At 38.3% G+C, this 21,978-nt stretch overlaps 1 long non-coding RNA gene across 3 annotated transcripts; it reads left to right on the top strand.

Moving 5' to 3' along the window:
* The first annotated feature begins 1,424 nt into the window (after positions 1 to 1,424).
* LOC148652338 (uncharacterized) lies at positions 1,425 to 21,100 on the top strand. 3 transcript variants are annotated; one of them, XR_015925298.1, is made up of 6 exons: positions 1,425 to 1,913; positions 11,333 to 11,432; positions 14,800 to 14,854; positions 15,643 to 15,956; positions 16,289 to 16,399; positions 17,588 to 21,100. It is a non-coding gene; the product is annotated as an uncharacterized LOC148652338 (long non-coding RNA). The 3 variants fall into 3 exon arrangements; XR_015925300.1 differs by lacking the exon at positions 11,333 to 11,432; XR_015925299.1 differs by lacking the exon at positions 11,333 to 11,432 and having other exon boundaries at positions 14,804 to 14,854.
* Positions 21,101 to 21,978: the final 878 nt, after the last annotated feature.

Raw genomic sequence — 21,978 nt, forward strand, 5'->3', positions numbered from 1 at the left:
ATCAATATTATTAAATTGTAAGAATGTGTTATGTGACCAGCTCTCTCCTCTTCGAGGTCAATTCTCAAAGCTCAAAAATAAATCTGTACAACAGTTAACTTTCATTCTTAAAATTAGTTGCCTTTGATGGTTTTAAAACCGTGATATGTCAGCTTACTCATCACTTACTCATTTCCAAAAGTACTGTAAACAGTATCAGTACTGTTACAGAATATCATGAAATTTACGTGAGGAGACCTCGCGTCTGAATTCAAAATCATAACCACGGAAAAGGCATATCCAGACTCCATCTCTATGAAAGCTAAATGACACCAATTAAGTAATTTAAAAATAATGTTACAATTACTTTGCATCACAGTGTATTCAATGCAGATTACACATTCAATGGGCAACTATGTAGTCTTTCCAGTATTCATAATACTGTTAATAATAAATATGTCTGTTGTATTTTAATTTGTAGTTGATATTAAACCACAGTTAATTCAGAAGTGGACTACCTACAGAAGCAGACATAAGAGCAGTACAGTCTTCTAATTTATTGAACACTCCTTCATCAAGCCTAATTTAGGATGGTGAATAATACATTTAAGACAGGGCGGGAATAATTCATCTTCCAACGGCTCTCATTTCGAAAGCGTTGCAGAATAATTGGCAGTCAATGTCTCAGATTAAGAAACAATATTTATTACACTTAATACAATTAAGGTGTTGTAAGGCATTTAGGCAGTGAACACAGATGTTGGATATGTATGCAATAATTTCTACAACAATACATGAATTATTTATGAATAATTCTTAAATCAAAACACGATATGTGTGTAACAGATACAGTGGCCATACCGTATGTATATAAATGGACACACAGATGCACTCACTGTGTACGTGTGTCTTATTTCTCCTTTGGAACATAGTGTTTAATGTACTTCTTTGTTTAAAGTTTACGTCATGTCATTTTTTTAGATCTATGGTAAATAAAGTGTAAATGCACAGAAACGGGAAAATGTATACATACCGAAGTAATACACAATTTCTTGAATGTAAAGAAAGGACATTCTATATTGTGAGTCAATATTAATTGTACCCCCCATTTTAGAACACCTCATAAGTGAAATGTAGTTAGAAGTTGCAACATATTGAAACCGTCAGCCGTATTTAAATCAGAAATCAGTTTTGATTTAGCATCATAATCAAGAAGGCAAAACGATCAAACGCTGAAGTCCAATCAAACAAAATTATCACAAACCTGTTTTGATTTGAAAATGCTTTCTGCTTTTATTTCAGAATTTCTGGTGCAAGAAGAATTTTGAAGAGCAAACTCAAATCAGCCGGAAACACAAGACCTTGAGACCCACAGCTAAGGCAAAAACCGTTAGATAAAAAAGCTTTTTTTTCTTCTCCTGGCCAAAGGTTTCAAATTTTGGCGCTTCACCACTGTAGCAGCTCCCATAACAAACTTCCATTCTTAAATGAACAAAACAACAACAACAACAACAACAATTATATAAACACAGACAGAGAAAAAATAATGAAATGAAAAAATTAATATAATCCTTTTTTTGTGAGATTGTCTGTGTAACCATAATGCGCAATGGACCTCTTCCTGGTTGCGCACAGAAATAGATCGCCGTTCGTAATATTGCTAGTGTTATTTTTGGATTGTGCTTTCAGATTAACAATTTCGGGTCACTAACAATGTTTTTTAGCATCTTCGGTGTCTTTCTATCAAAACTATGGATTGACAATTTCTTATTACCCAAATTCGTCATCACATGTCAAACCTCTTCTGGATCAGTAGGTTACTTGTCCTCTTCAACCCGGAAAATGTTGCTTTTTAAAAGAAATTTAAAAAAGAGAGCGAATGTTAATCTGATCCGTACGTATTCATGAGTCTAGTTTTTAAAAACATCTTCACGGTAAGTGCTCTACAAAATGAACCAAAGCGCTATCGGGTTTTGAAATGAATCAGGCGATATAAGCAGAAGACGCGTTCTGCCAGCTCCTCTGTGCACCATAAATGTAAATGCAGCGACTTCGACGGACTGCTTTCTAATGTTTTTGTACAAATGATTTAACTGAAAGATCATAATGGAAATAAGAGACAATAGAAATATTGTATATACAGTACGTTAAATTAAAGTACCTGTAAAGGTGGTGATTGTCGAATAAAAGATACTTTTCACTGGGCTTTGCCCCAGGGGAACACTTTTACGCTATCTGGTTGTCATAATTGCCGGTACAGCGAAATGTAGATTTCAGAATAATACGAATCCGTGTGAGCATCTGTTAAAATTGAAGTGATGGTCGCTGTAGTTTAGACGTTTACAGGAACACTCTAATGCTGGAAAACGTTATCGGTTTTATTTAGAAAAGAACTGTCATACGTTTGTCTTTGTAAGACCTTTGTGGTCTGTAAATGTGGACATTCTTACTGCTTTTATTACGGGGTCAAGAGTTTACGCAAACCCGCCTTAATTTTCATGCAAAGTCTTTCACGCTCTTTCGCAGAAACATAATTAAGAATTTAATTCATCCCGATCTTAGGGGCACGCTGAGATGATCCTTGCGCTGGTTATTTGGCACTCTGTTACAAATATGGCTACTGCGCCATTTATATTGCTTTTCATCTTTCTTTTCTTAACGATTTCGGTGCCGAGAACTCCCGATTCCGGCTTGCTTAGAATTTGTTCTCGGAATCACATCAACATTTAAGCAGTACAACGAGTCCTTTAAATAATAATAATAAAAATAATAGTGGTGATGATGATGATGAAGTGCATTTTATCGGTTTTGTCTAACAATCACTCAGATGAACAACAGCTCCAGGGCCACTTTATCTGATTCTGTTGATGCACGATGTGGTGAGGCTGGCTCTCCGTGCAGAGCAGCCATTAGCGAGATATGTGCCTGTTCAGATACTGTAAGCTTGTTCAGTGTGTATAGTGACAAGAGGCATTGTGCTGTGGGGCACAGAGTGAGACCACAGAATCCCTGCCCTATGTACTGGTCTTTATCCCACTGATTCCACAAGGTCCTCCAGGTGAGGCGATGCAGTGGTGTCCTCTGTGTTGTAATTCTTCTTAAGTCGGCCGTGTTGTCTGCTACACGGGTCTCTGTACTAGCAGGGCCCTCTAGAAGTGGAAAGGGTGTGTGGAAAGATGTCACATCCCAGGATGGGGCCTGTCCTGTGTCTTTCAGACAACATCTGGAGAAGAGCTTTCTTCGTGATGGAGAAACAGGGCAAATGGTTTTTAGGGGCTACAGTGTCTCAACATACAGAACAGACCTTCCTCTTTCAAGTCCTGCTTGTATTCGTGAGATTACAAGTTAATGCAACCTCCCCACAAGCAATGCAGAGCAAAGTTAAATTCATACATTCAATAGGAAACACAAAAATAGCGAAGCCCGAAAACCTACTTTGGCTTTCTAGATGTCTCGGTGCCTTGGACATTTTGCAACTCTGGGTCCAGTCCTGCTCACTTTGCCTTACTTTTGCAACATTGTTCATTTCATGGGAAATTGTTTTTTATTGTGACTCATTTTAGACCAATATATAGGAAGACGTTTGATCAACAGGCATAAGTGGTCAAGAGAGAAAAACTGCAGACTGCAATTCTGAGTGAATAAAGTGCAAAGGTTTGCTGCTTTAAGAGTCTTCTGAAGATGAACAATTCTCATATTCAGAATATTGGTGTTGTGATTTTAGCTATGTAAAAAACAGAAGAGTAACATTACACAAGACATTTCAGGGTTTTATGGGGTGAATTACCCTTCTTCCCTCTCTGTAATGAAAAAGTTGCATTACAATTAAGTTGTACCTAAACACAGTTTACAGTTTTGCACTCTTCATTGTCAAAATATTGAAGGTTTCATATGAATTATTTTCATGAATGCCCTTTTGATGCCTCAAATAGACTGTAAATGATTAGACCAATTAAAATTTGAGTGATCTAGGAGTCCTACAGTGTCACTGCTGCCTGTTGATATGTAACTTACTCACTTTGGGCAGCATTCATGGGAGGTAGACATCTTTCATGAGCGTAATCATACACTCACATTTTCTTCAGAATGTTCCAGCTCCAAACATTTACAGAACTTCTATTCGTGTTCTCAAACAAACTGAAGCCAGTCCAGAAAGATGAAGTCTGAGTCAATTAGAAAAGACACCATTTTGAGGTCAATAACTGTTGCGCAAATCAGTTGTGTCAGGAGGAACTGTGGGCTTTAAATGGACTTACATCTAAAGACCTTGCAGTCATACAAGATATGATATTTTCATTGGCACTGCCAAAAAGTCTGCAATCCTTACACATTTCTCCAGCACATCACAGTATTTCACTGCTTGCACATTTACCTAATTCTCACTGAAATACTTCTCTGGGCCTTAGGTTCAGTTCAAGTTACACAGCGATGAGCAGAATTAAAACTAGGGACTTTTACTTTACTAGGGAAAGAAGTATTGGTTTATAACGTGTGTGATCTTCAATACTCTTCAATATTAATTTCTCTGATATGGTCCTTCTAATTACAATTATCCTTAACATGTGTCGCCTCAATGTTGCCCTTACGACTTCACGCAGCAGGAGATAAACTGGTGATATTTTATTCAATAGTTAATAATACCCCCAAAAATGCAATTTAAAACACTTTAATGGTAAAAGTAGATAATAATAAATAATAGATAAATAGATGATAATTTCAATTTGTCACTCTTGAGTGGTTTAGCCAAGCACTGTTGAATTGAATGAGCTGAGTCAGTCAATGAATCCTCAGCTAACTGCACCATTAGTGACCCCTGTGGTTTGCACTGCATGCAGAGGAAGCAGCTTGATAATTGTCCTCTTCTCTCCTGTGCTGGGACAAGAATTGCGGTAGGCCAAACTAATTGTGAATTGCTCACCACAAATTGGAAGGGGGCAAGGCTACTCACTAAAATAAATGCAGTAGTGATATTACCTTAATAATAGCAGTGATACAAGGAACTGCATTCTGAGCTGATTACCAAAACACATTCATGTCAGCCATCTTGGTGCAAAATAACTGTTCAAGACATATTAATAACCAAACATTCATGATTTCTTATGATAATCTGAATTGATAAATGTATGTAACAAAACAGGGCTTAAACTGGCAACAATTCTGGCACTTTATTAAAACTAATTAACATATTATATTTACAGCTGATGATAAGATGCAATATTTTTTTTAATTCCATTGCACATTCAATATTAGTCTTTATGAACCAGAATCTTATTTTTCATTCCATCTAAGATCTAAATCATCTTACTTACCTAACTGATTAGATGTCTCACCATTGTTTACCCTTTAAACAGCTATGCATAATTGAAAAAGCAACATTTAATGGAATTCTATAAAACATTTACATCGCTTTCATGTCCTCTCCAGTCAGTCTGATTTTGAAGCTCAAGTCAATATGAAAATATAGTTATATATATATAAATATAGCAGTTTCAAGACATCATATTCAAAATACTTTTCACATAGGGTGCAAAAGATACAGTAACTTGACAGAAATGAAACATCTACATTGTCAAAGGTGTCAGAAAGTCTAACCAGAAAAGTCTGTATTTGTTTAACAAAACTTGCCAAATGTATATGGGAACCCAGCTTCAAACATTTGAAAACACAAAGACATACTTGCCAATGAATGGTGTTTTAATTTTGTCAAAACATACAGTGCTGTGTAATAAACAATTGGCAGATGAAGAGTTTCCACTATTCAAAATGAATGCAAACAACCTTAATTATAGCACATGTTAATTCCTTTAGCATGCTAAATTAAACCCCAAATATTGTTATACCCCTCTGAATTCAAGAAACAAATCAACATCCTCCAACAGTAACTGAAGTAACAAAATGAATATGTTTAAACAGAAAGATAAACCATTTTTAACTGCCAATTTACATTACTGTAAGTAGTTTTTGGGAGAATATAGTTAATTTTAAAATAATTTACATTGATTCCTTACTAATTTTATTCTGAAATAGGTCTCAAAAAGGACTCTTAATTATAGAAACATTACACCTAAAATAAATATAAATATAAAAGAGCCAATTAAATGCTAAAATTCTTAAGCATATGGAGGTAAAGATTCCTGATAATTTACTTTAAACTTAAAGTCATTTTGTCTGACCTCTGCATTATAAAAGTTTTTTTTCAACCAAAAAAAAATCAAAACGATAAACTTCTTGCTACATGATCTGCTCGTGTAAGCCTGTAAATCTTTACACCTGCTTTCTGGACAATATCTGCATACTTAACAGCAGGTGGCCTGTTAGGATTGGCCAGAGTGAAGAGTTTGACTGTCTTTGCATCAGTATTATCAAAATGTGTCATCACTAGCTGTCACAGGCCATACAGTATAATAAAGGCTCACATGTGTAACAAAAAAAACCCAATGCAATTAACAATATGATGTGTCATCCCCAGACAGCAACAGATGAGATGTTTAGGAAAATCCACATTAGTTGGCATTATTGAATAACACAGACAGCATTTAGAAGACCTTAGCTACATTCAGGAACCCGAGTTAACACGTAAAATCGGAACCCTTCAGAAACACACCTCTGTCTTTCAGGGGTACTCCAATGAGAGAGCACACCATACTTTTAAATTTCATGATTTTAAAAAAGAAAAGGACTGAAGTAACAAAATGAGGTCCTATCTGTTTGTCAGTTGTAAGCCTGAAAAAAAGCAAAAGAGAGTACAACCCCACATACAGGGAAATTATGTGCAATTATGAACTATTTTTTTCCACAAATTTTGAGAATATCCATGAGGAGCCCACAGTGCTCAGTGCTAGCAGGTACCCATTGTTGCTTGAAGATTTCATTTCTAGGATGTTTTCTTTCTGCTTAAAGCCAATACAATATTTCCATAATTATATATCAAATATGCACATTATATACATATGCACATATCATATAAAAACTGGAGAAGATATATTAGACTATGAGAATGTCAACTATGTACAATATTTATCATACATTAAAAGTTAATTAAAAAACAGTGTAAAAGAATCAATACAATAAACACTATTCAGTAATTTGTTGCTTTATGTAACCTTTCCATTAGGTTTTTGTGACCAGTATTGTGGTGTCTATTTGAGTATGGCTTTACAGTGAATGTGAAGTTTTCTGGTTCTACCCTTATGAAAATAAGCTAAATGTTAGCTATAGAACTGTCCCTAGGAATTGGTAAATATAGTTTATTTTGGGGGCTGTTTACACAGGCAGTAAAACACTCAAAAAGCTGCTAGCCCAGTAAAACGCAAACTAATAATAGAGTTATCCTCGTTAGTTTTCCTATACCCATGAACACAAAACAATGTTTAATCAAAATACAACGGCCTCCAAAAGACAGTAAATTAACCTCGATATACTCAACGAGTAAACGCATTCATTCAGGAAAACTAAACGCTACATAAATATGTTTACAGTCTTAAACTTGGACATCCATATAATTTACTTAAGAATAGCCCTCTTCGTCCACTTCGCCGGATAGAAGACCCAAATACTAGGGAGTGACGTGTCTTGTCATGCTGCACTGAGAGTATTATCTGACTCAACTAGAAATTGTTGTAATTAATGAACACTACCTAAAAAGCAATAGTTTCTCACGAAATATCAGGAACTGCAGAAAGGCGCCCGATTCAGTTTTTCATACGGATCCTGTTTTTAATTTAAATAATCATTCACAAACACTGAATGCTGAACAGAAATGAGTACAACGGGATTCCCCTACTGCCTCTTCATTTTACATATGGGTTTATTGCGGTGACGCACAGCCATTATCCGATGTCAAATGCACAATTCCTAAAGCGTGTGACCAGACAGGGAGTACACCTGTGAGGTCCTTCAGAAAAACAACTACCGAGATATCAAAGGGAACGCTATCTCTGATGTCATAGTTTGGTCTGCACCGCGATTGAAGAAGAGAGATCAATCACAGGGAAAGATAAATCTGTTTGTAATGCTGAATCTTGTGCAAACGCTTGTTCACATGGGGAGGAAAGCTGTTTGTAGTTGTGCCATTTCTAAATTTTATGAGACAAAATAACGTTTTACGAAGCGTATAGCTTGTTTGAGGAAATAAAAACCACAAGTCAAATTGACTATTTGTTATTACACTACTTACTGTATGTAATAAGTAATGAAAAAGTACTTAATAAATACAAGAACTTAAGTAATATTTTACCTTTCATGTTTTTTGCAAGTGAAAATTCACGCAACACCTTCTAGACGCTATTAAAATAAAACAGTGCGGCAATAAGTTTCCATGTGTTCAACTATTATTAAATTGGTTCCATTTCATTATGTCTGGTTTAGATTGGAGGAAGAACATGTTTTCATTAACACTTTCTACTGTGACGTATCATAGTGGTTTCCGGGTTAGTCTGACAGTGGCCGAGTCTGCATTTCAAAAAATGAATCAGAATTTCGTTTCATTTAAAAATTTCAGAAGAATTCGCAGTCATTTATAAACAGGATTTCGAGAGCATTGCCAAGTGCCAAAACACTGCCTGAATATCTACAAAACACCATACAATTTCCGATTTATTGCCTGTAAATTTCAAACGCCTAATGGATTTAAGCAAGATTTAAAATTCGGTTAAAATAATCTTGGTTGATGATCATATGTGTACAGTATAAGTACTGTAGACTCGATCTTCAGTCCAGATACTAACCGTAAGAAAACACACACAAGTATAAGACATGAGTCTTTCATTAAATATAATTATTATTATGTGAATAATATCCCTGGCCCTGATCCAACATGTGCTTAACATAGATGCTATCCAATGATCTGCCATAAAGTAACGACATTTTTTCGTAACCATCCAGTGATTAAAAATGCACCCTACAACACTGTTGGGGTACAGTATTTGAAATCCATCGTGACTTGACCATTGCCTTGTAGTACTGAATAACTGTTCCACAAGTATCCTAGTGTACGATTTTCCCAGACTAGTTCTACGGATTCTGAGCCTGGAAAGGACTGTCCAAAACGTGGTATTACAGTACAGTGCTACATTACCAATGAAAATCAACCATTTCTCCTGCATTTTATGTTGCTAGAACCACGCATGAGTCGGTATACTGTACATAGATGTGCTTTGTATATATTAGTTCTTTTGGATCTCTGTTTGGAATAATTTCTATATAAATATACTTTTGGTAATCTCTGTAAGACACATGACCAGAACAGGCATGTTGCCGAATGTGTTTTTGCGCTAGTATTTTAAACTAAAATTTAGTAACATTTATACATTGCGTGATAGTTGTGCAGCGTTTCTAAAAGGTAAGTGATGAACACGGAAACGCGTTTCTCAAATAAAATTACGAATTGTAAATTATGACTCGTTTATATCGGAGATTACATCATTTTTCATTGTTTTATTTTGGGCACTGTTCGTACGGTTATTAAAGTGTTAGTTGATTATTTTAAAACGTCACACTTGAATAAACAAGCTATAAAATAACCCACTGTTTTTAAATTGGTTTCCATAGGCAGTATACTGGGATCCAGTGTGTGAACAGTTAACCAGTCCTTGAAGAAGTGAAAACAAAGATCGAATAAATAGTATTAATAAAGGCTGAATCTTGAACTACAGACAGGGCCTAGTTCTAAGCATTATGACCTGGGGAAACATGTTGGTGTCTTTAAGCTGGGCATTTCTTTCATACCTTATGCAAGCTCTTCATGAACGTCTCATGTTGTTCTTGCTTGGGGAGCTACAGTATAACTGTGCTAACCACTTTTGCAAAATTCAGTTCTTAGAACATTACTGAATGTGCATCAAAGAACAGAAATCTGCCCTCATGTCTTCTTCAGTTTTTAGCTCTTAACTTCCTTACCTCACATCTTCCTGGAACAGCTATTTCTGTTAAAACAGTAAGCACCACAAATAAGCAACACAGAAGCATTTGCAGAGAATTAACATGAAAAAGCATATCAGGGTATAAGTTTGGATTTCAAGGCACATCAGGAAATATTATTTTAATCATGCTTGCATTTTTATAAGTTTCAGGAATGTTTGGAGCTACAATTGCAGTTTCGGGACTATCCCCCAAATGAAATTAACAGAAAGACTACAGGCTTTTCATTCCCTGTCAGTAGTGCTGTAAAACTAATTTCACAGACATTTTGTGGACATTAATGAACTTTGTTCTGACAAGATTTGAGCAGATAGAGCCAAAAGAATTCATACTTGTTGTTATGCCCAAAGGAATTGCAGCATCACATTTTGGCACAGTTATGAGTATGATGTGTTAATGCAGCATTCATTATTCAGTGTTTCACTACATTTTCGCAATCACCTGATGGGCTCGAAGCAAAGGGATCTCTTGACCTTTCACAGCTGTTTCTGCGTGTAGTGCAAAAGTCATTCCTCCTTGGTGTGAGCACATTTTGGCCTTTCGAACTCAAGTAAACTACAGTGTGTTATTAAACTCATGAGGCAAATAAGTTTGCTGAACCCTTGGTTTATTACCCCTAAAATTAATCAGGTCAACCACACAAATAAAACTTTGATCTTAGCATGTCACAGCATATGTAAGAATGCTCCTATAAAGGAAGCTGTAAATTCCTGAGCACAGTTTATTTCATTCGATTCTTTCTGTACAGTATTTGTTTCTCATGTTTTGTAGCTTCAATAGAAGTTGTCATTGTTTTTCTCTGTATGTTGCCTGTCACATTCAATGTGGTTCCGTTCTGTATTGAGTGAGTTCTCCCCACTGAATTTCTTTAGTACAGAAAGGTATCTGAGCCACTGGTTTCTCAGTGCAACAAGGTTCCCTAGCAGTAACTGTCAATTGGCCATGTCTACAAAAACGGCCAGTCTTTTTTTTTGGATTACAGTGACACAGTTCAACATTGTGTTCATGGGAAAATATCAGAGCATCACAAGTGGGCCATAGCTTAGCCAATCGTTTGACACAAAACCCAGAGCACATGTGGTTTTTATTATACTGAGTCATGCAAATCCCTCCCAGTAAAATGTTATAATGCTCACATTTATATTATAACTACTAATAATTGATCCTGGTGTATGTTTGGTGATATGGTGCTGGTGTTCTGATGTCCTGCTCTTTCTTGAGAACAGGAGGCACTTCCTTACACAAAGGATTGTGGGTGAATGGAACATGCTACCCAACCTGTTGTTTAGCCCAATTAAGGGGGAACTGCAGTTCCAATTTCTCCATAACAAATGTAATTAATTGATTGACGTTAATGTACATTTTTACAAATTCCAAATTAAGTGTAAAATCATTAACTTTGTGAAAGTAATAAATGGTTGCCATTTTGTTGCAGGCAGATGAGAAACTGCTGGTCTTGCCAAAGGCGAGAGCAAGAGGCTGCAGAAATTGTGATGTGAAAGTGACCCTTCCTGCTCACTAGTCGCTGAAAGCAAGTGAGAAACGTGGTCTGATTACAACATTAATTATCAGTTTAGTTGTTTAGCAGGTTGTTCTTTTTGCAATACTTAAATGTATCTAGAAATGTGTTGCCTTGATGTGTCGGTTTCATACAAATATTTAATATTAGTATAGTAGCAAAAGTTGCTTGGTCTAAAGCATGCTTACAATGTAACAGGGCCATGTCTGCATCACTGGAGGTTTTTTTTGCCTTGTTCTGAATGGCAAACAATGACAGCAATATGGCACCACACATACATTGAGACTCTTTTGTGATCTGAATTGGAGGTTGTGCATGTTCCCATGTACCTGGCAGTTTCATTCTGGTTTGGAATTCACTCATCATTGCCAATTCTTTCTTACCCTGAAATGTAAAATTAGCTTTGCAGTTCCCCTTTAAGGAAGTGAGTTGCTTCCTTCAAACAAATCTGAATGAGAAACTTGGAGCAATAAGCTATTTACTAGCCAACAGGCTTGTTGGGCTAAATGGCCTCATTCGTTTGTAATCTTCTTTATCTTCTTGCCAGCTGTCATGCTTCTATTCTATTTTATTTTCTCTACTACCACCACTCTAATTACTAAAAATAAGGTGCACCACACATTGTGCAATGTGGTGTAAATTGATGAATCTAACTTTAAATTTGAGGTGTAAATGTCCTTAGCTAACTCACAGATCCTTCAAATTGTTGGGGGATTTTTATAAGGACACCAGACATTCTTTTTCATCTTATGTGAAGAGATTGTAAGGAAATGTTTCATCGGGAAGGGTGCAAAAACAAAAAAAACCTTCACATCTGCACACCTTCAAGTTCAAGTTTATTGTTTATGCCTAGTGGTGGTACTATTCTGGGTTCAGTACAAAACAGAGGGGGTGTTAGTGGGAGGTGGAGTTTAGGAGTCTTATGGCTGTGGGCTTTGAACCTAGAGGTTCAGATTTTTATACTCCTAAATCTTCTGCCAGAAAGAAGACAGAAAAGTGCATTTCCAGGGTAGTTTTTGTCTGATTATATTATTTGCTGTTCTGAGGTAGCGTGTGGTGAAGATGGTCTGGATGGAAGGGAGTTCTGTACCTGTGATGGCCTCAGCTGTCTCCACCACCTTCTGTAGTTTTTTTTTACATTCACTAGCTGAGCAATTGCCATACCAAACTGTAATGCATCCAGTGAGAATACTGTCTATAGTGCATCTATAGAAATTAGTGTTTGTGAACACATATAGTACCAAATCTGTTGAGTCTCAGGAGGAAGTAGAGGCGCTGGTGTGTTCTTGTAATTACTTAATCTACAGTATGTGATGGGACCAGGTCAGGTTGTTGGTGACGTGAATGGGCAGGAACCTGAAGCAGCTGGGCATCTTCACAGTAGCCCAATTGGGCATAAAAGACATTAAACTCGTCTGGGAGAGAGGTGTTAGGATCTGACTCCACTCAGTTTCACTTTAAAGTCCATGATGGCCTATAATCCTTGCCACATACGCCGACTATTAGAGGTGACAGACTGCAGTTCTTACCTTGCTCTTGTATTCTTTTTTAGCACTTCTGATGGCTTTCCGGAGGTTGTACCTGGTTTTCTTTTACAATTCTAAGTCACCGGATTTACTGTAAAAGCCCACGATTGGAAGCATGGAATAAATTATGCAGTTAAACCATGGTTCCTGGATGGAAAAAACCCAGATTATTTTTGTAGGTACACAGTTGTCCACGTGTTTTTTTTATAAACTCTGTAATGATTATTGTGTACTTATTCAGGGTGGATGAATGTGCCTTATCTTCTAATAAAGCTAAAATTTAAAAGACCTCAAGCAAAAAATAATCCATTTAATTGTTTGCGTCCTAGCGGTACAGTATTCATGAGACATTTTGAGAACTTAGCACACATATTGTAGGAAAATTTAGAAAGCTTCTATATCCCAGATGCCTAATTTTATTTAACTTGAACATTGTGAAATATACTTGATGAATATGAATCTGACATATTTGCAGGTGCTGTGTTTAGAATTGTATCTTTCCAAAGAGAAACACAATGCCCCTCAGACATATCAAATAGATATGGAGAAAGAGAAAGAAAGATCACAAGTCATTTCCATATCTTCTTTGAAATTTCCAATTCCTAATGAATGTCTTTCTTTGCAGTTCAACAGCACAGTGAATGAAAACCATCACCTTTTTTCCTTTCCAGTGTTTTATTAAGGTTGAGCCAGAGAAGGCTGAGATATAATGAGGAAAGGTGGAATTGTAGACAATGCACCAGTTGGCCATTTGTCCTTTCCTATGAACAAAAAGTAGTGAAGCAGTTTTTTTTAAAGCTATCAGGCAAACCTATATCTGTACTAATTCCATGCACCCATCTATCCATTTTCTATTATCCAATGCAAGTTGTGGGGGAGCCAGAGCCTATCCCAGCAAGCAATGGGCACAGGGCAGGATACATCCTGGATGGGATGCCAGTCCATCACAGGGTACACACAGACACAGATATGCACACACTCACACCAGGGCCAGTTTTTTCCAGAAGACAGTTAACCTACCAGTATGTCCTTTGACTTTGGAAGAAAACTGGAGCACCCAGAGCAAATCCCCAGACACAGGGAGTCCATACAGATCCACACAGATACAATAGAAACTGAACCCAGGGACCCAATGCTGGAAGGCATCAATGCTAACCACTGCACCACTGTGCTGCTCTATCTTTGATATTTGTAATACTTTAGAATTAAGCCCTCCTGCTGTGTAGAATTCCTTGTACAGGAAAAATAATTCTTAATAAATCAATAGATTTAGTTCTCAGTCCTAGTGTAGGTACCTGTAAGCAGTGTAGGATTAGTGCTAAGGCAGAACAGACCACAGCTAACACACCATTTAAGAACTTTATCAAATGAACTAAGTTAGCAGTGATGCACCAGTCAGGATATCTGTATTCTGAGCTCCATAAATTACATAAGCATCCATATCTATTTGCTATGTACAGATTTTATTAAGCTTAGCAAATTCGTCTTCTTGTTCTACAGTGTGTTAGACTACTGTATGCAGCCAGCTTTTCAAACCAAAGAGGGAAGTCTGATCATTGACAGCCGAATAAGACGCCCACATTACAACCTTAGCAAGAACCATAACCTTTCTTAAACAATGTCATTTAAGCCAATGCTTTTCAAGCAGCTGAGGCACTCTGCAAAGCCACCTAATTAAATTACAAACACCTTCACAGAACCTTTCTTCACCTTTCAGAACCACCGAGGGGCTGTGGGATCTTTGGAACAGCATGTAGAGGAAATTGATAACACTGGCTTTCTTGTTTTTCTGTGACCATGTTTTGCATTTCCTGTTTTGCATGTTTTTAGAGCTTCTCTCTTGTTGTTTCTGCCTAGCAAGACGTCAGAAAAGACTCCTCGACAGTGAACGTAAGGAGGAAGGGGCAGGGGGGTGAGTATTAGTGTTATTCAGTCTGCAAGTGTTTCTCAGTCTGAGCACCACTGGGATGTTATGCTGGGGGAAAGGGATTTACAGGCTGTTTTGAGAAGTCTCTTCTGGAACTGTGCCTGCTGAACAAATGACTGTGGAAAATTACCTAAAGGGAACATATGTTGTAAAGAGGTGGCCATTCTTGGTCATGGGCTGAATTTAAGGAAGTTACTGTCAGTAACATTAACGATCACTCAAACAAAAACAATTAAACAGCTAAAAGAAATTAAAACATTACAATAAGTCTGTTCTAAAGGGGAATAACTTGTTTTCAAATAATATACCGAAAATGATTTGGGCCTATGCATCTTTTTATGCATGTGTATTTTTAGAAAAATTAAAGCATGCAGATTTTTTTTGCATCAATTCCAGTAATTGATCATTCATGACTGACTGTGTTGCACTGGAGGAACTTTGGTTAAATCACATCATTAGTAAGTAAGCTGATTAGGCACAAATGATGATGTGACTTAACCTGTTGAATATTAAACCTGGTGAAAATCAAGACAGAAAAGAACTGAAGGAAAAAGTAAACTGGGGTGCTAACTGGGGTGTTCACAGCCAGTAGTATCTGATGCAACAGCCAAAACAGTCTGATACAACATCTCATCATTCAAGTGTGATGGCCTGGATAAACGTTTCTGGTAGCTACAGATCTCCCCTTGCAGTGATTGATGGCCTGCCTGCTTAGCAACACATTGATCATGTCCTATCACCTCACTTGCTACCCTTCCTCTGGGCTCTTCCAGGTGTGACAAGATTCCAGCAGGACACGCTTCCTCATGCTGCTCACATGAGAAAGGCTTTCTCACGAGATGAGGAGGTGGATCCCCATGTGCCAGACTGGAACTCCGTTGAACATTTTTGAGATGAGCTGGCAATGTGCTGAACCCAGGACTCAGCAAGACCGTGCTTTATGATTGTAGTGGGACAGAATCCCACAAGGCAGTCCGACTTCAAGCATGTGTCACAGAGGCACAGCTTGTGTTGCTTTCAGTGGTGGCTACACACACGACAAGCCTGCTACTTTCTTAGTAAAACCCACCATTGATCAGTCCTACAGGTGACAGATGTTACTCAGCATCATTCTTTGGAGAATTCTTTTTATATCATTCTCTATAAAACATCAGTACACATGCTACAAGATTATCATAAGACTTTGTAGACTTTGCAAGTGCTAAGTTTCTTTTGATGCTCCATATATAAAATTTATAAAATTGTATCATTTAAAACCAATTCTACTGCCACTCTTCTGAAATAATATTGGTCTACTTGCATTATAGCATTCCTTGAACAGATACACAAAGAGAAAAGCACAATAATATAAACTGCTCTAACAATATGGTCCACTAAGAATCCGTTTCTAAAATTGAAATCTGTTGTTTTTGGTTACAGACCCAGACATCTGGAGTTGTCAACTGTTATAAAACCTGGCTCACTGAACTGGAGGGGCACCTACAAGAGCCTACCATCATTTCCACAGAAAGCTGACAGACTCCTGGCTGAGTAAGTCCTAACCTTCAACTAGCAGTACACAACATGTTGTGTGCTGTTGTCTGGGAAATCCTGATTGCAGTCCAATGACACATGTGTGAGCTTTCGATATTTGCAATCTTTGAGCTGAGCTCAGTCTGTGCTCCAAGAGAGCACAAATACTGGATGAACCCCCATCTGATCTGGAGCCCACGATCCACTAAGTGATACCAACACCAGATTTTGGTATTTCCCGAGCATGGTACTATAGATTGTTCAACACAATTAAACAAGTCCACATTAAAGCACTAGGTGGAGAGGACGAGTATAGCTTACTGTTAAGCTATTCTGAAATACAACACAGGCATCTTTCTCCCCTATCCACACCCCCTCAACCCCAGAGGCACGCTGCATGGTATTTAGTGAGGTACTGTGAGACGCAGAGCCCTTTCCCTCTCTCCATTACACTCTCGTTGCTGGGGGCAGTTGACATCCCAGCAGCTCCAATCTGCCTCTCAGCGGGAGCGAAGACTGGCTGCCAGGGACTGTAGGAAGTGCATTTGTGATGCATAATTACAGCGACCCCAGTGTCCCTGGCACCAAAACGTGGATGTGGAATTTTGTCCATGGTTGCGCCACGAGATACATGTCATTCTAAACCTGCGCTGTAGTCCACTGTGGAGCGCAAAGCCCCATCTCTGAATCACAGCATTTCAATTCTTTTTTTTTTACCAAAGACTTTCAAGGACACCAATACGTAACGAAGGAAGTAAAACAAAGCTGTTGGCACAGCAAGGCACGGCGGATAGTGTGACTTGCATCGAGGTTGTGCAAAGCAAGCAAAGTGGACTGGATATTTAATGGCATGCATACAGTGATAAAAACGTGCAGTGTTGCTGTGAGAGGGAGACTGCAGAAAGGAATTAGCAGGCCTGATGCATGAGCTATGCAATGCCCTTTAATGAACTTGGGTATTTTTTTAAGCACAACTTTTTAAAAGCCAAGAAGCTTGTTCATCTCATTTAAAGCTCAAACCCACTCTCATGCACTTTGCAAAGATGTTGTGGTCCCATCCTTTCCACTACAGCATATAGTAAGTGCCTTAAAAATTTGTACAACTCCAGTGGGACCACATCACACCGTGAGTATCTCACTATTTCACACGACGGGCTTCCATTCACTCTTACAGTACCTGGGCTTTTTTTTTTGCTTTCTTCTTAGGTTTCCGACTTCCCCCACCTGTCAGCAGGGGCCCCAGACAGCTGGATCCTCATCTGAGGCCACATGTGCAGGTGTGGCAGAGACAGGCCAGTCCTGCGCCACACAGTCACCTTCATTGACTGAAGTGCTGAGTGAGAGCTGTACCACTTCAAAGGAGAGAGCACTGCCAGCACTGAGTCAAGTCTGCAGACCCACCCCTCTGAAGGATATCATGGTTTCACAGGGTGGAAAAGGCTCCAAGTTAGTTTTGGCTGGGGAAAAAGCTCTCTGTAGTTGAGCTTTTTTAAAAAAATAACCTTATCTTGTACTTTTTTAGCCGCCCCTTTTTCAGTAAGTGGCATTCCGTTCACACCAGAATTCAAAGGGTAGGAGATGTGAGTCTAGGCCCTAATATAGCTCTGTACTGGAAACTAATACTGCCATGCGCACTCTATCAGATCATATCACAGTGGAGTGCCGGCAGTTCTGCAGACATGGTATTATTTTTCAATAGTGCCCTTCTTAGAGAACCATTTTGAAATCCCTGAATGCAGCAACATCAAGAAATATGGTATCCCGTTTTCCACATAGGAAAGTGGGAAAAGGCCGGATGAGGGTTGATCGGTTTAGTTCCTGTTCTACAGAGTAAATATTTAATTTAATCCACCTATCTTCCAACACACCAAATCCAGTACAGGGTCACAGGGAGGGCCGGAGCCTAACCTGGCAGGCAATGAGCACAAGGCAGGAAACACCCTGAACACCGGTCCATCACAGGGCACAAACACACACACTCACAACAGAGTCACTTTTACAGAAGACAATTTAACCTTAGGATTCTGAACTCCAGGCTGGAGGGTTGTAGGTTCAAGTCCTACATGTGCTGCTCTGTTGTACCAAACTGCTGCTGAGAGAGCTGAAGTGCAGGGTGATCTCTCCGGGTTCACAGGTCCGAGTCTGGGCCATGTCACTAACCAAATGTGACCGGGATTCTTCCAGAGGCAGTGTAAACCGACTAAGTGCTGCCAAGGGTGTGGTGGAATTAGTTATTTATCAGGATTGGGATCGTGGTGACATACTGATTCCTGAGGTGCACGTGATAGTGTTGGTAGTGGTGCCCAAGAAGTGTTAATTAGATGAAGCAAAAAAACCCAAAAGGCTAGTCCTATCCAAAATTATCTGAACAGCCAATTAGAGACAGATTCCGTTCTAGGGTATAGAGGGTAGACTCAAAGTCTCAATATACTTTTAAAAATGGTAGACCCACTAGCTGTTTCTTTGTGTCTTCTGTCGTCCTCCTCTTTCGTTTTACTCTTTTTTGGGAGGGATGTAAGAAGTGGAGTGGAAATTCTGTATTTTCCCTTTCCATAATTTAGTCTCAGATGAAACACTCCCAACTATGTACTATTTACTGTCCTGTAACATTACTATAAGATTAAACTTATGCATCATGTTTTTGGTTGGTTAAAAAACAACTACTCATTGGTGAGGAGATGGGAAAGTCATTTATTCTGTCCACCATGCAGCTCAGGGAGCAGTGACAGGAAAAACACAATTGGCTATTCCAGATCCAGTGCAAATAAAATAACAAAATCTACATTACAAATATAATTCGCCAATTTTAATTTAGGAAAAACTAAAAATGCTCCTGTAAGGTTCCTGCTGTTGTCATTATAATGAAGAATTTATGCTTAATTGACCTGTGCAAACATTGCATAGAACAGAGAGAATCACAACACCAACTGCTGTTTTCATGTTTTTCAATGGCAAAACACAGGATATTAACAGATCGGGATTGTGCCAGTGATACAAGATATTACTACAAGATCTAAGTGCACATTCATGTTGACCAATTAAAAAGGAAACAGCAAAGCAATTAAAATGACAAACAATCTACCAACCAAAGGGCTTGGGGGTGAAAAGGCTAAAACATAAGATGAAATAAGGAAAAAATCTCCGACTTTGCAAGGCACATACAATCTTACTGTCCGCTCTCAGCTCTCGGCTCTTCCTATCACTCACTGGAGAGCACAGAGCGTCTTGTTTGGGTGCTGAACTAGTGAGACTCAAGGCAGGGAGGACAGGAGATCTGGAGCTACATAAAAATCTGAGCCAGATATAACAGATAGTGACTCCTGGGGCTGTACACCCCTTTTGAGCCCAATGCCTCTGATTAACCAGACTGGATCTATTTTGGTAACCACTCTCAAGTGAAAGTGATTAACTCAGTGTGCACAGGAGCAGAAATGTCCAGTTCTCCTCCCATTGTGTAAGCATCAGTCCCACACATGGCCACCTGCTGTGGATTTTGCACAGCCGTATTATCTCTGAGTCACAGTACAGCTAGAATCTGTAGGTTGGGGTGTTTCAGCTGAGGATGAGGGGGCAAAATTAAAATCAGATGGCACGCTGTCTGATCTGCATTGCCTAATCAAATGCAGCTGAATAATGGCAGCAACCTAATTACAGAAAAAGCCTTTGTAAATGGCTAACAAGTTAAAATGAATGAAGCGAGTAAGAGTAAGAATGTCAAACCGTACACAGCCCTGTATGTCTACTTCAGACCTTCTGAATGGGTCAGAGAGGTATCAAATGGAAACAACAAAAAAATTCAAACAAATTCTCTCCTACCGTCCGGTAAACGGTACCGAAGCATTCGGTCAAAGTCCAACAGATTACAGAACAGCTTCTACCTCTAGGCAATAAGACTGCTAAATAGCCAAGCTGCAGTTCCTTCAGCAAATCACCCGTAATGGCTACATGGACACACAGTTTTCATTGTATTCGGCATACTGCACTACTTGGACATAATATATTGCATACAGCCTGGACACATAGCAGCTCTATTTAGATTGAGTTTTGTCTGAGTTGATTTTATTCAATTTCTATTGCATTATTATCTATTATTATCAAACCTTATTTTATAGCCTTAATTTTGTAATTTTTATACCCTGGTGAGCTCCTAGAAAAGACATTTCATTGCCAGCAACTACTCCTGCATGCTGTATTGTTGTGCATTTGATAAACATCGATTGATTGATTGAATCACACATTGAAGGCATCCTTCATTATTTTAACTTTTTAACAACATTAAAAAGTTATTAAAAATAACACCTTATTGCTTTTACTTGTCTAGTTCCTCAGAACGCTAAAATGATTTTAGCCCAATGATTCAATAAAAAAATAAGCTTTCATTATTTATTTTTGCCTATAGACTTATTTCAAGGGAATTAACAAAGGATTATAAACGTAAGCATGAAACTAAAAAGGTAATAAGTTGCAAAGTTAGCTTTACATGGGGCAGCACAGGAGTGAAATTAAATTTAATTAACTTTTAAATAGAAATGTTGGTGAAAAATATAGTCCAACAAGCAGTGAAAGAAAATATCAGCACTGCAATAGTCCTAATGCTTGTGGAGACACTAAAGTTACATGTAACCGTGCTCAACAGAATAAAGAATGGCACACAATACAAGTCCACAAAGTTTAAATTGTACTTTATTAAAACTAAAAGACATTCATTATTTAAGCAAATGTCCTGTGGTTTTTATTATACCACATATTTGCCATGCATGATAAATAAACACATTAAATGCACAAAAGAAATCATATGTGCATCAAAAAAAGGCAAGGGCAATAGAGGGAGGCCTAACCGATCATTTAGGAATTTGCCCTGTTTACAGAAAACAAACCTTTGTCTTAATGGTGATCACAAGCAAGGTCTTGCAGTCATACTGTATATAAATCAGAGTTTCTGCTACCTCTCCCTGCCCCTCCCCAGAATAATACACCTTGATCCAGACCCCCCACCTGACACAGAAACATGAAGGTGTGAAGCTACCGCCTGATGGATTGTGACTGAATGCCTCTAAGTCAGGATCCCCTCTGACAGGGAGGTGGCACTTTTAAGGAGTTTCAGTATTCTGGCATTGGGATATGTGGTCGATGAACATTTATTTATGTCACCACTGTGTTAGAGGTGCAGTTACAGTTAAAACACAAACCTCGCTGAATTTCAAACTAGGAAGAAACATGTTAGGCAGGGGTGTCGGACTGGCTTCCTGGATGGCCTGGCATCTTTTTTTGTTCCAAACGAGTTCTACAACAGATGGTCTAAATCATTTAATGAACTGCACAGTTGTCATACTCCTCACCAGGCTCCAAGATGTCTTCTAAGTAACGCACCTTTAAGAAAGTGAAGACTTTAATGTGACCTCAAGAGAAATCCAAGGTCACGAAAATAAGTAGGTTACTGGCTTAATTGATCACTTGCATTGGACCAAAGAAAACACAATGGAGTTTGATTCCACTGATCCATGATCCATGCTACAGATCCACAGTTTGGGACTATGAGAGAGACCATTCATGGGGCATTGGGTGGTGAGAGGATTTGAGGCTATTTGTTCAACAAC

This window comes from Lepisosteus platostomus, chromosome 11, assembly GCF_059453375.1.
Source record: "Lepisosteus platostomus isolate fLepPlt1 chromosome 11, fLepPlt1.hap1, whole genome shotgun sequence".
NCBI classification, from domain to species: domain Eukaryota; kingdom Metazoa; phylum Chordata; class Actinopteri; order Semionotiformes; family Lepisosteidae; genus Lepisosteus; species Lepisosteus platostomus.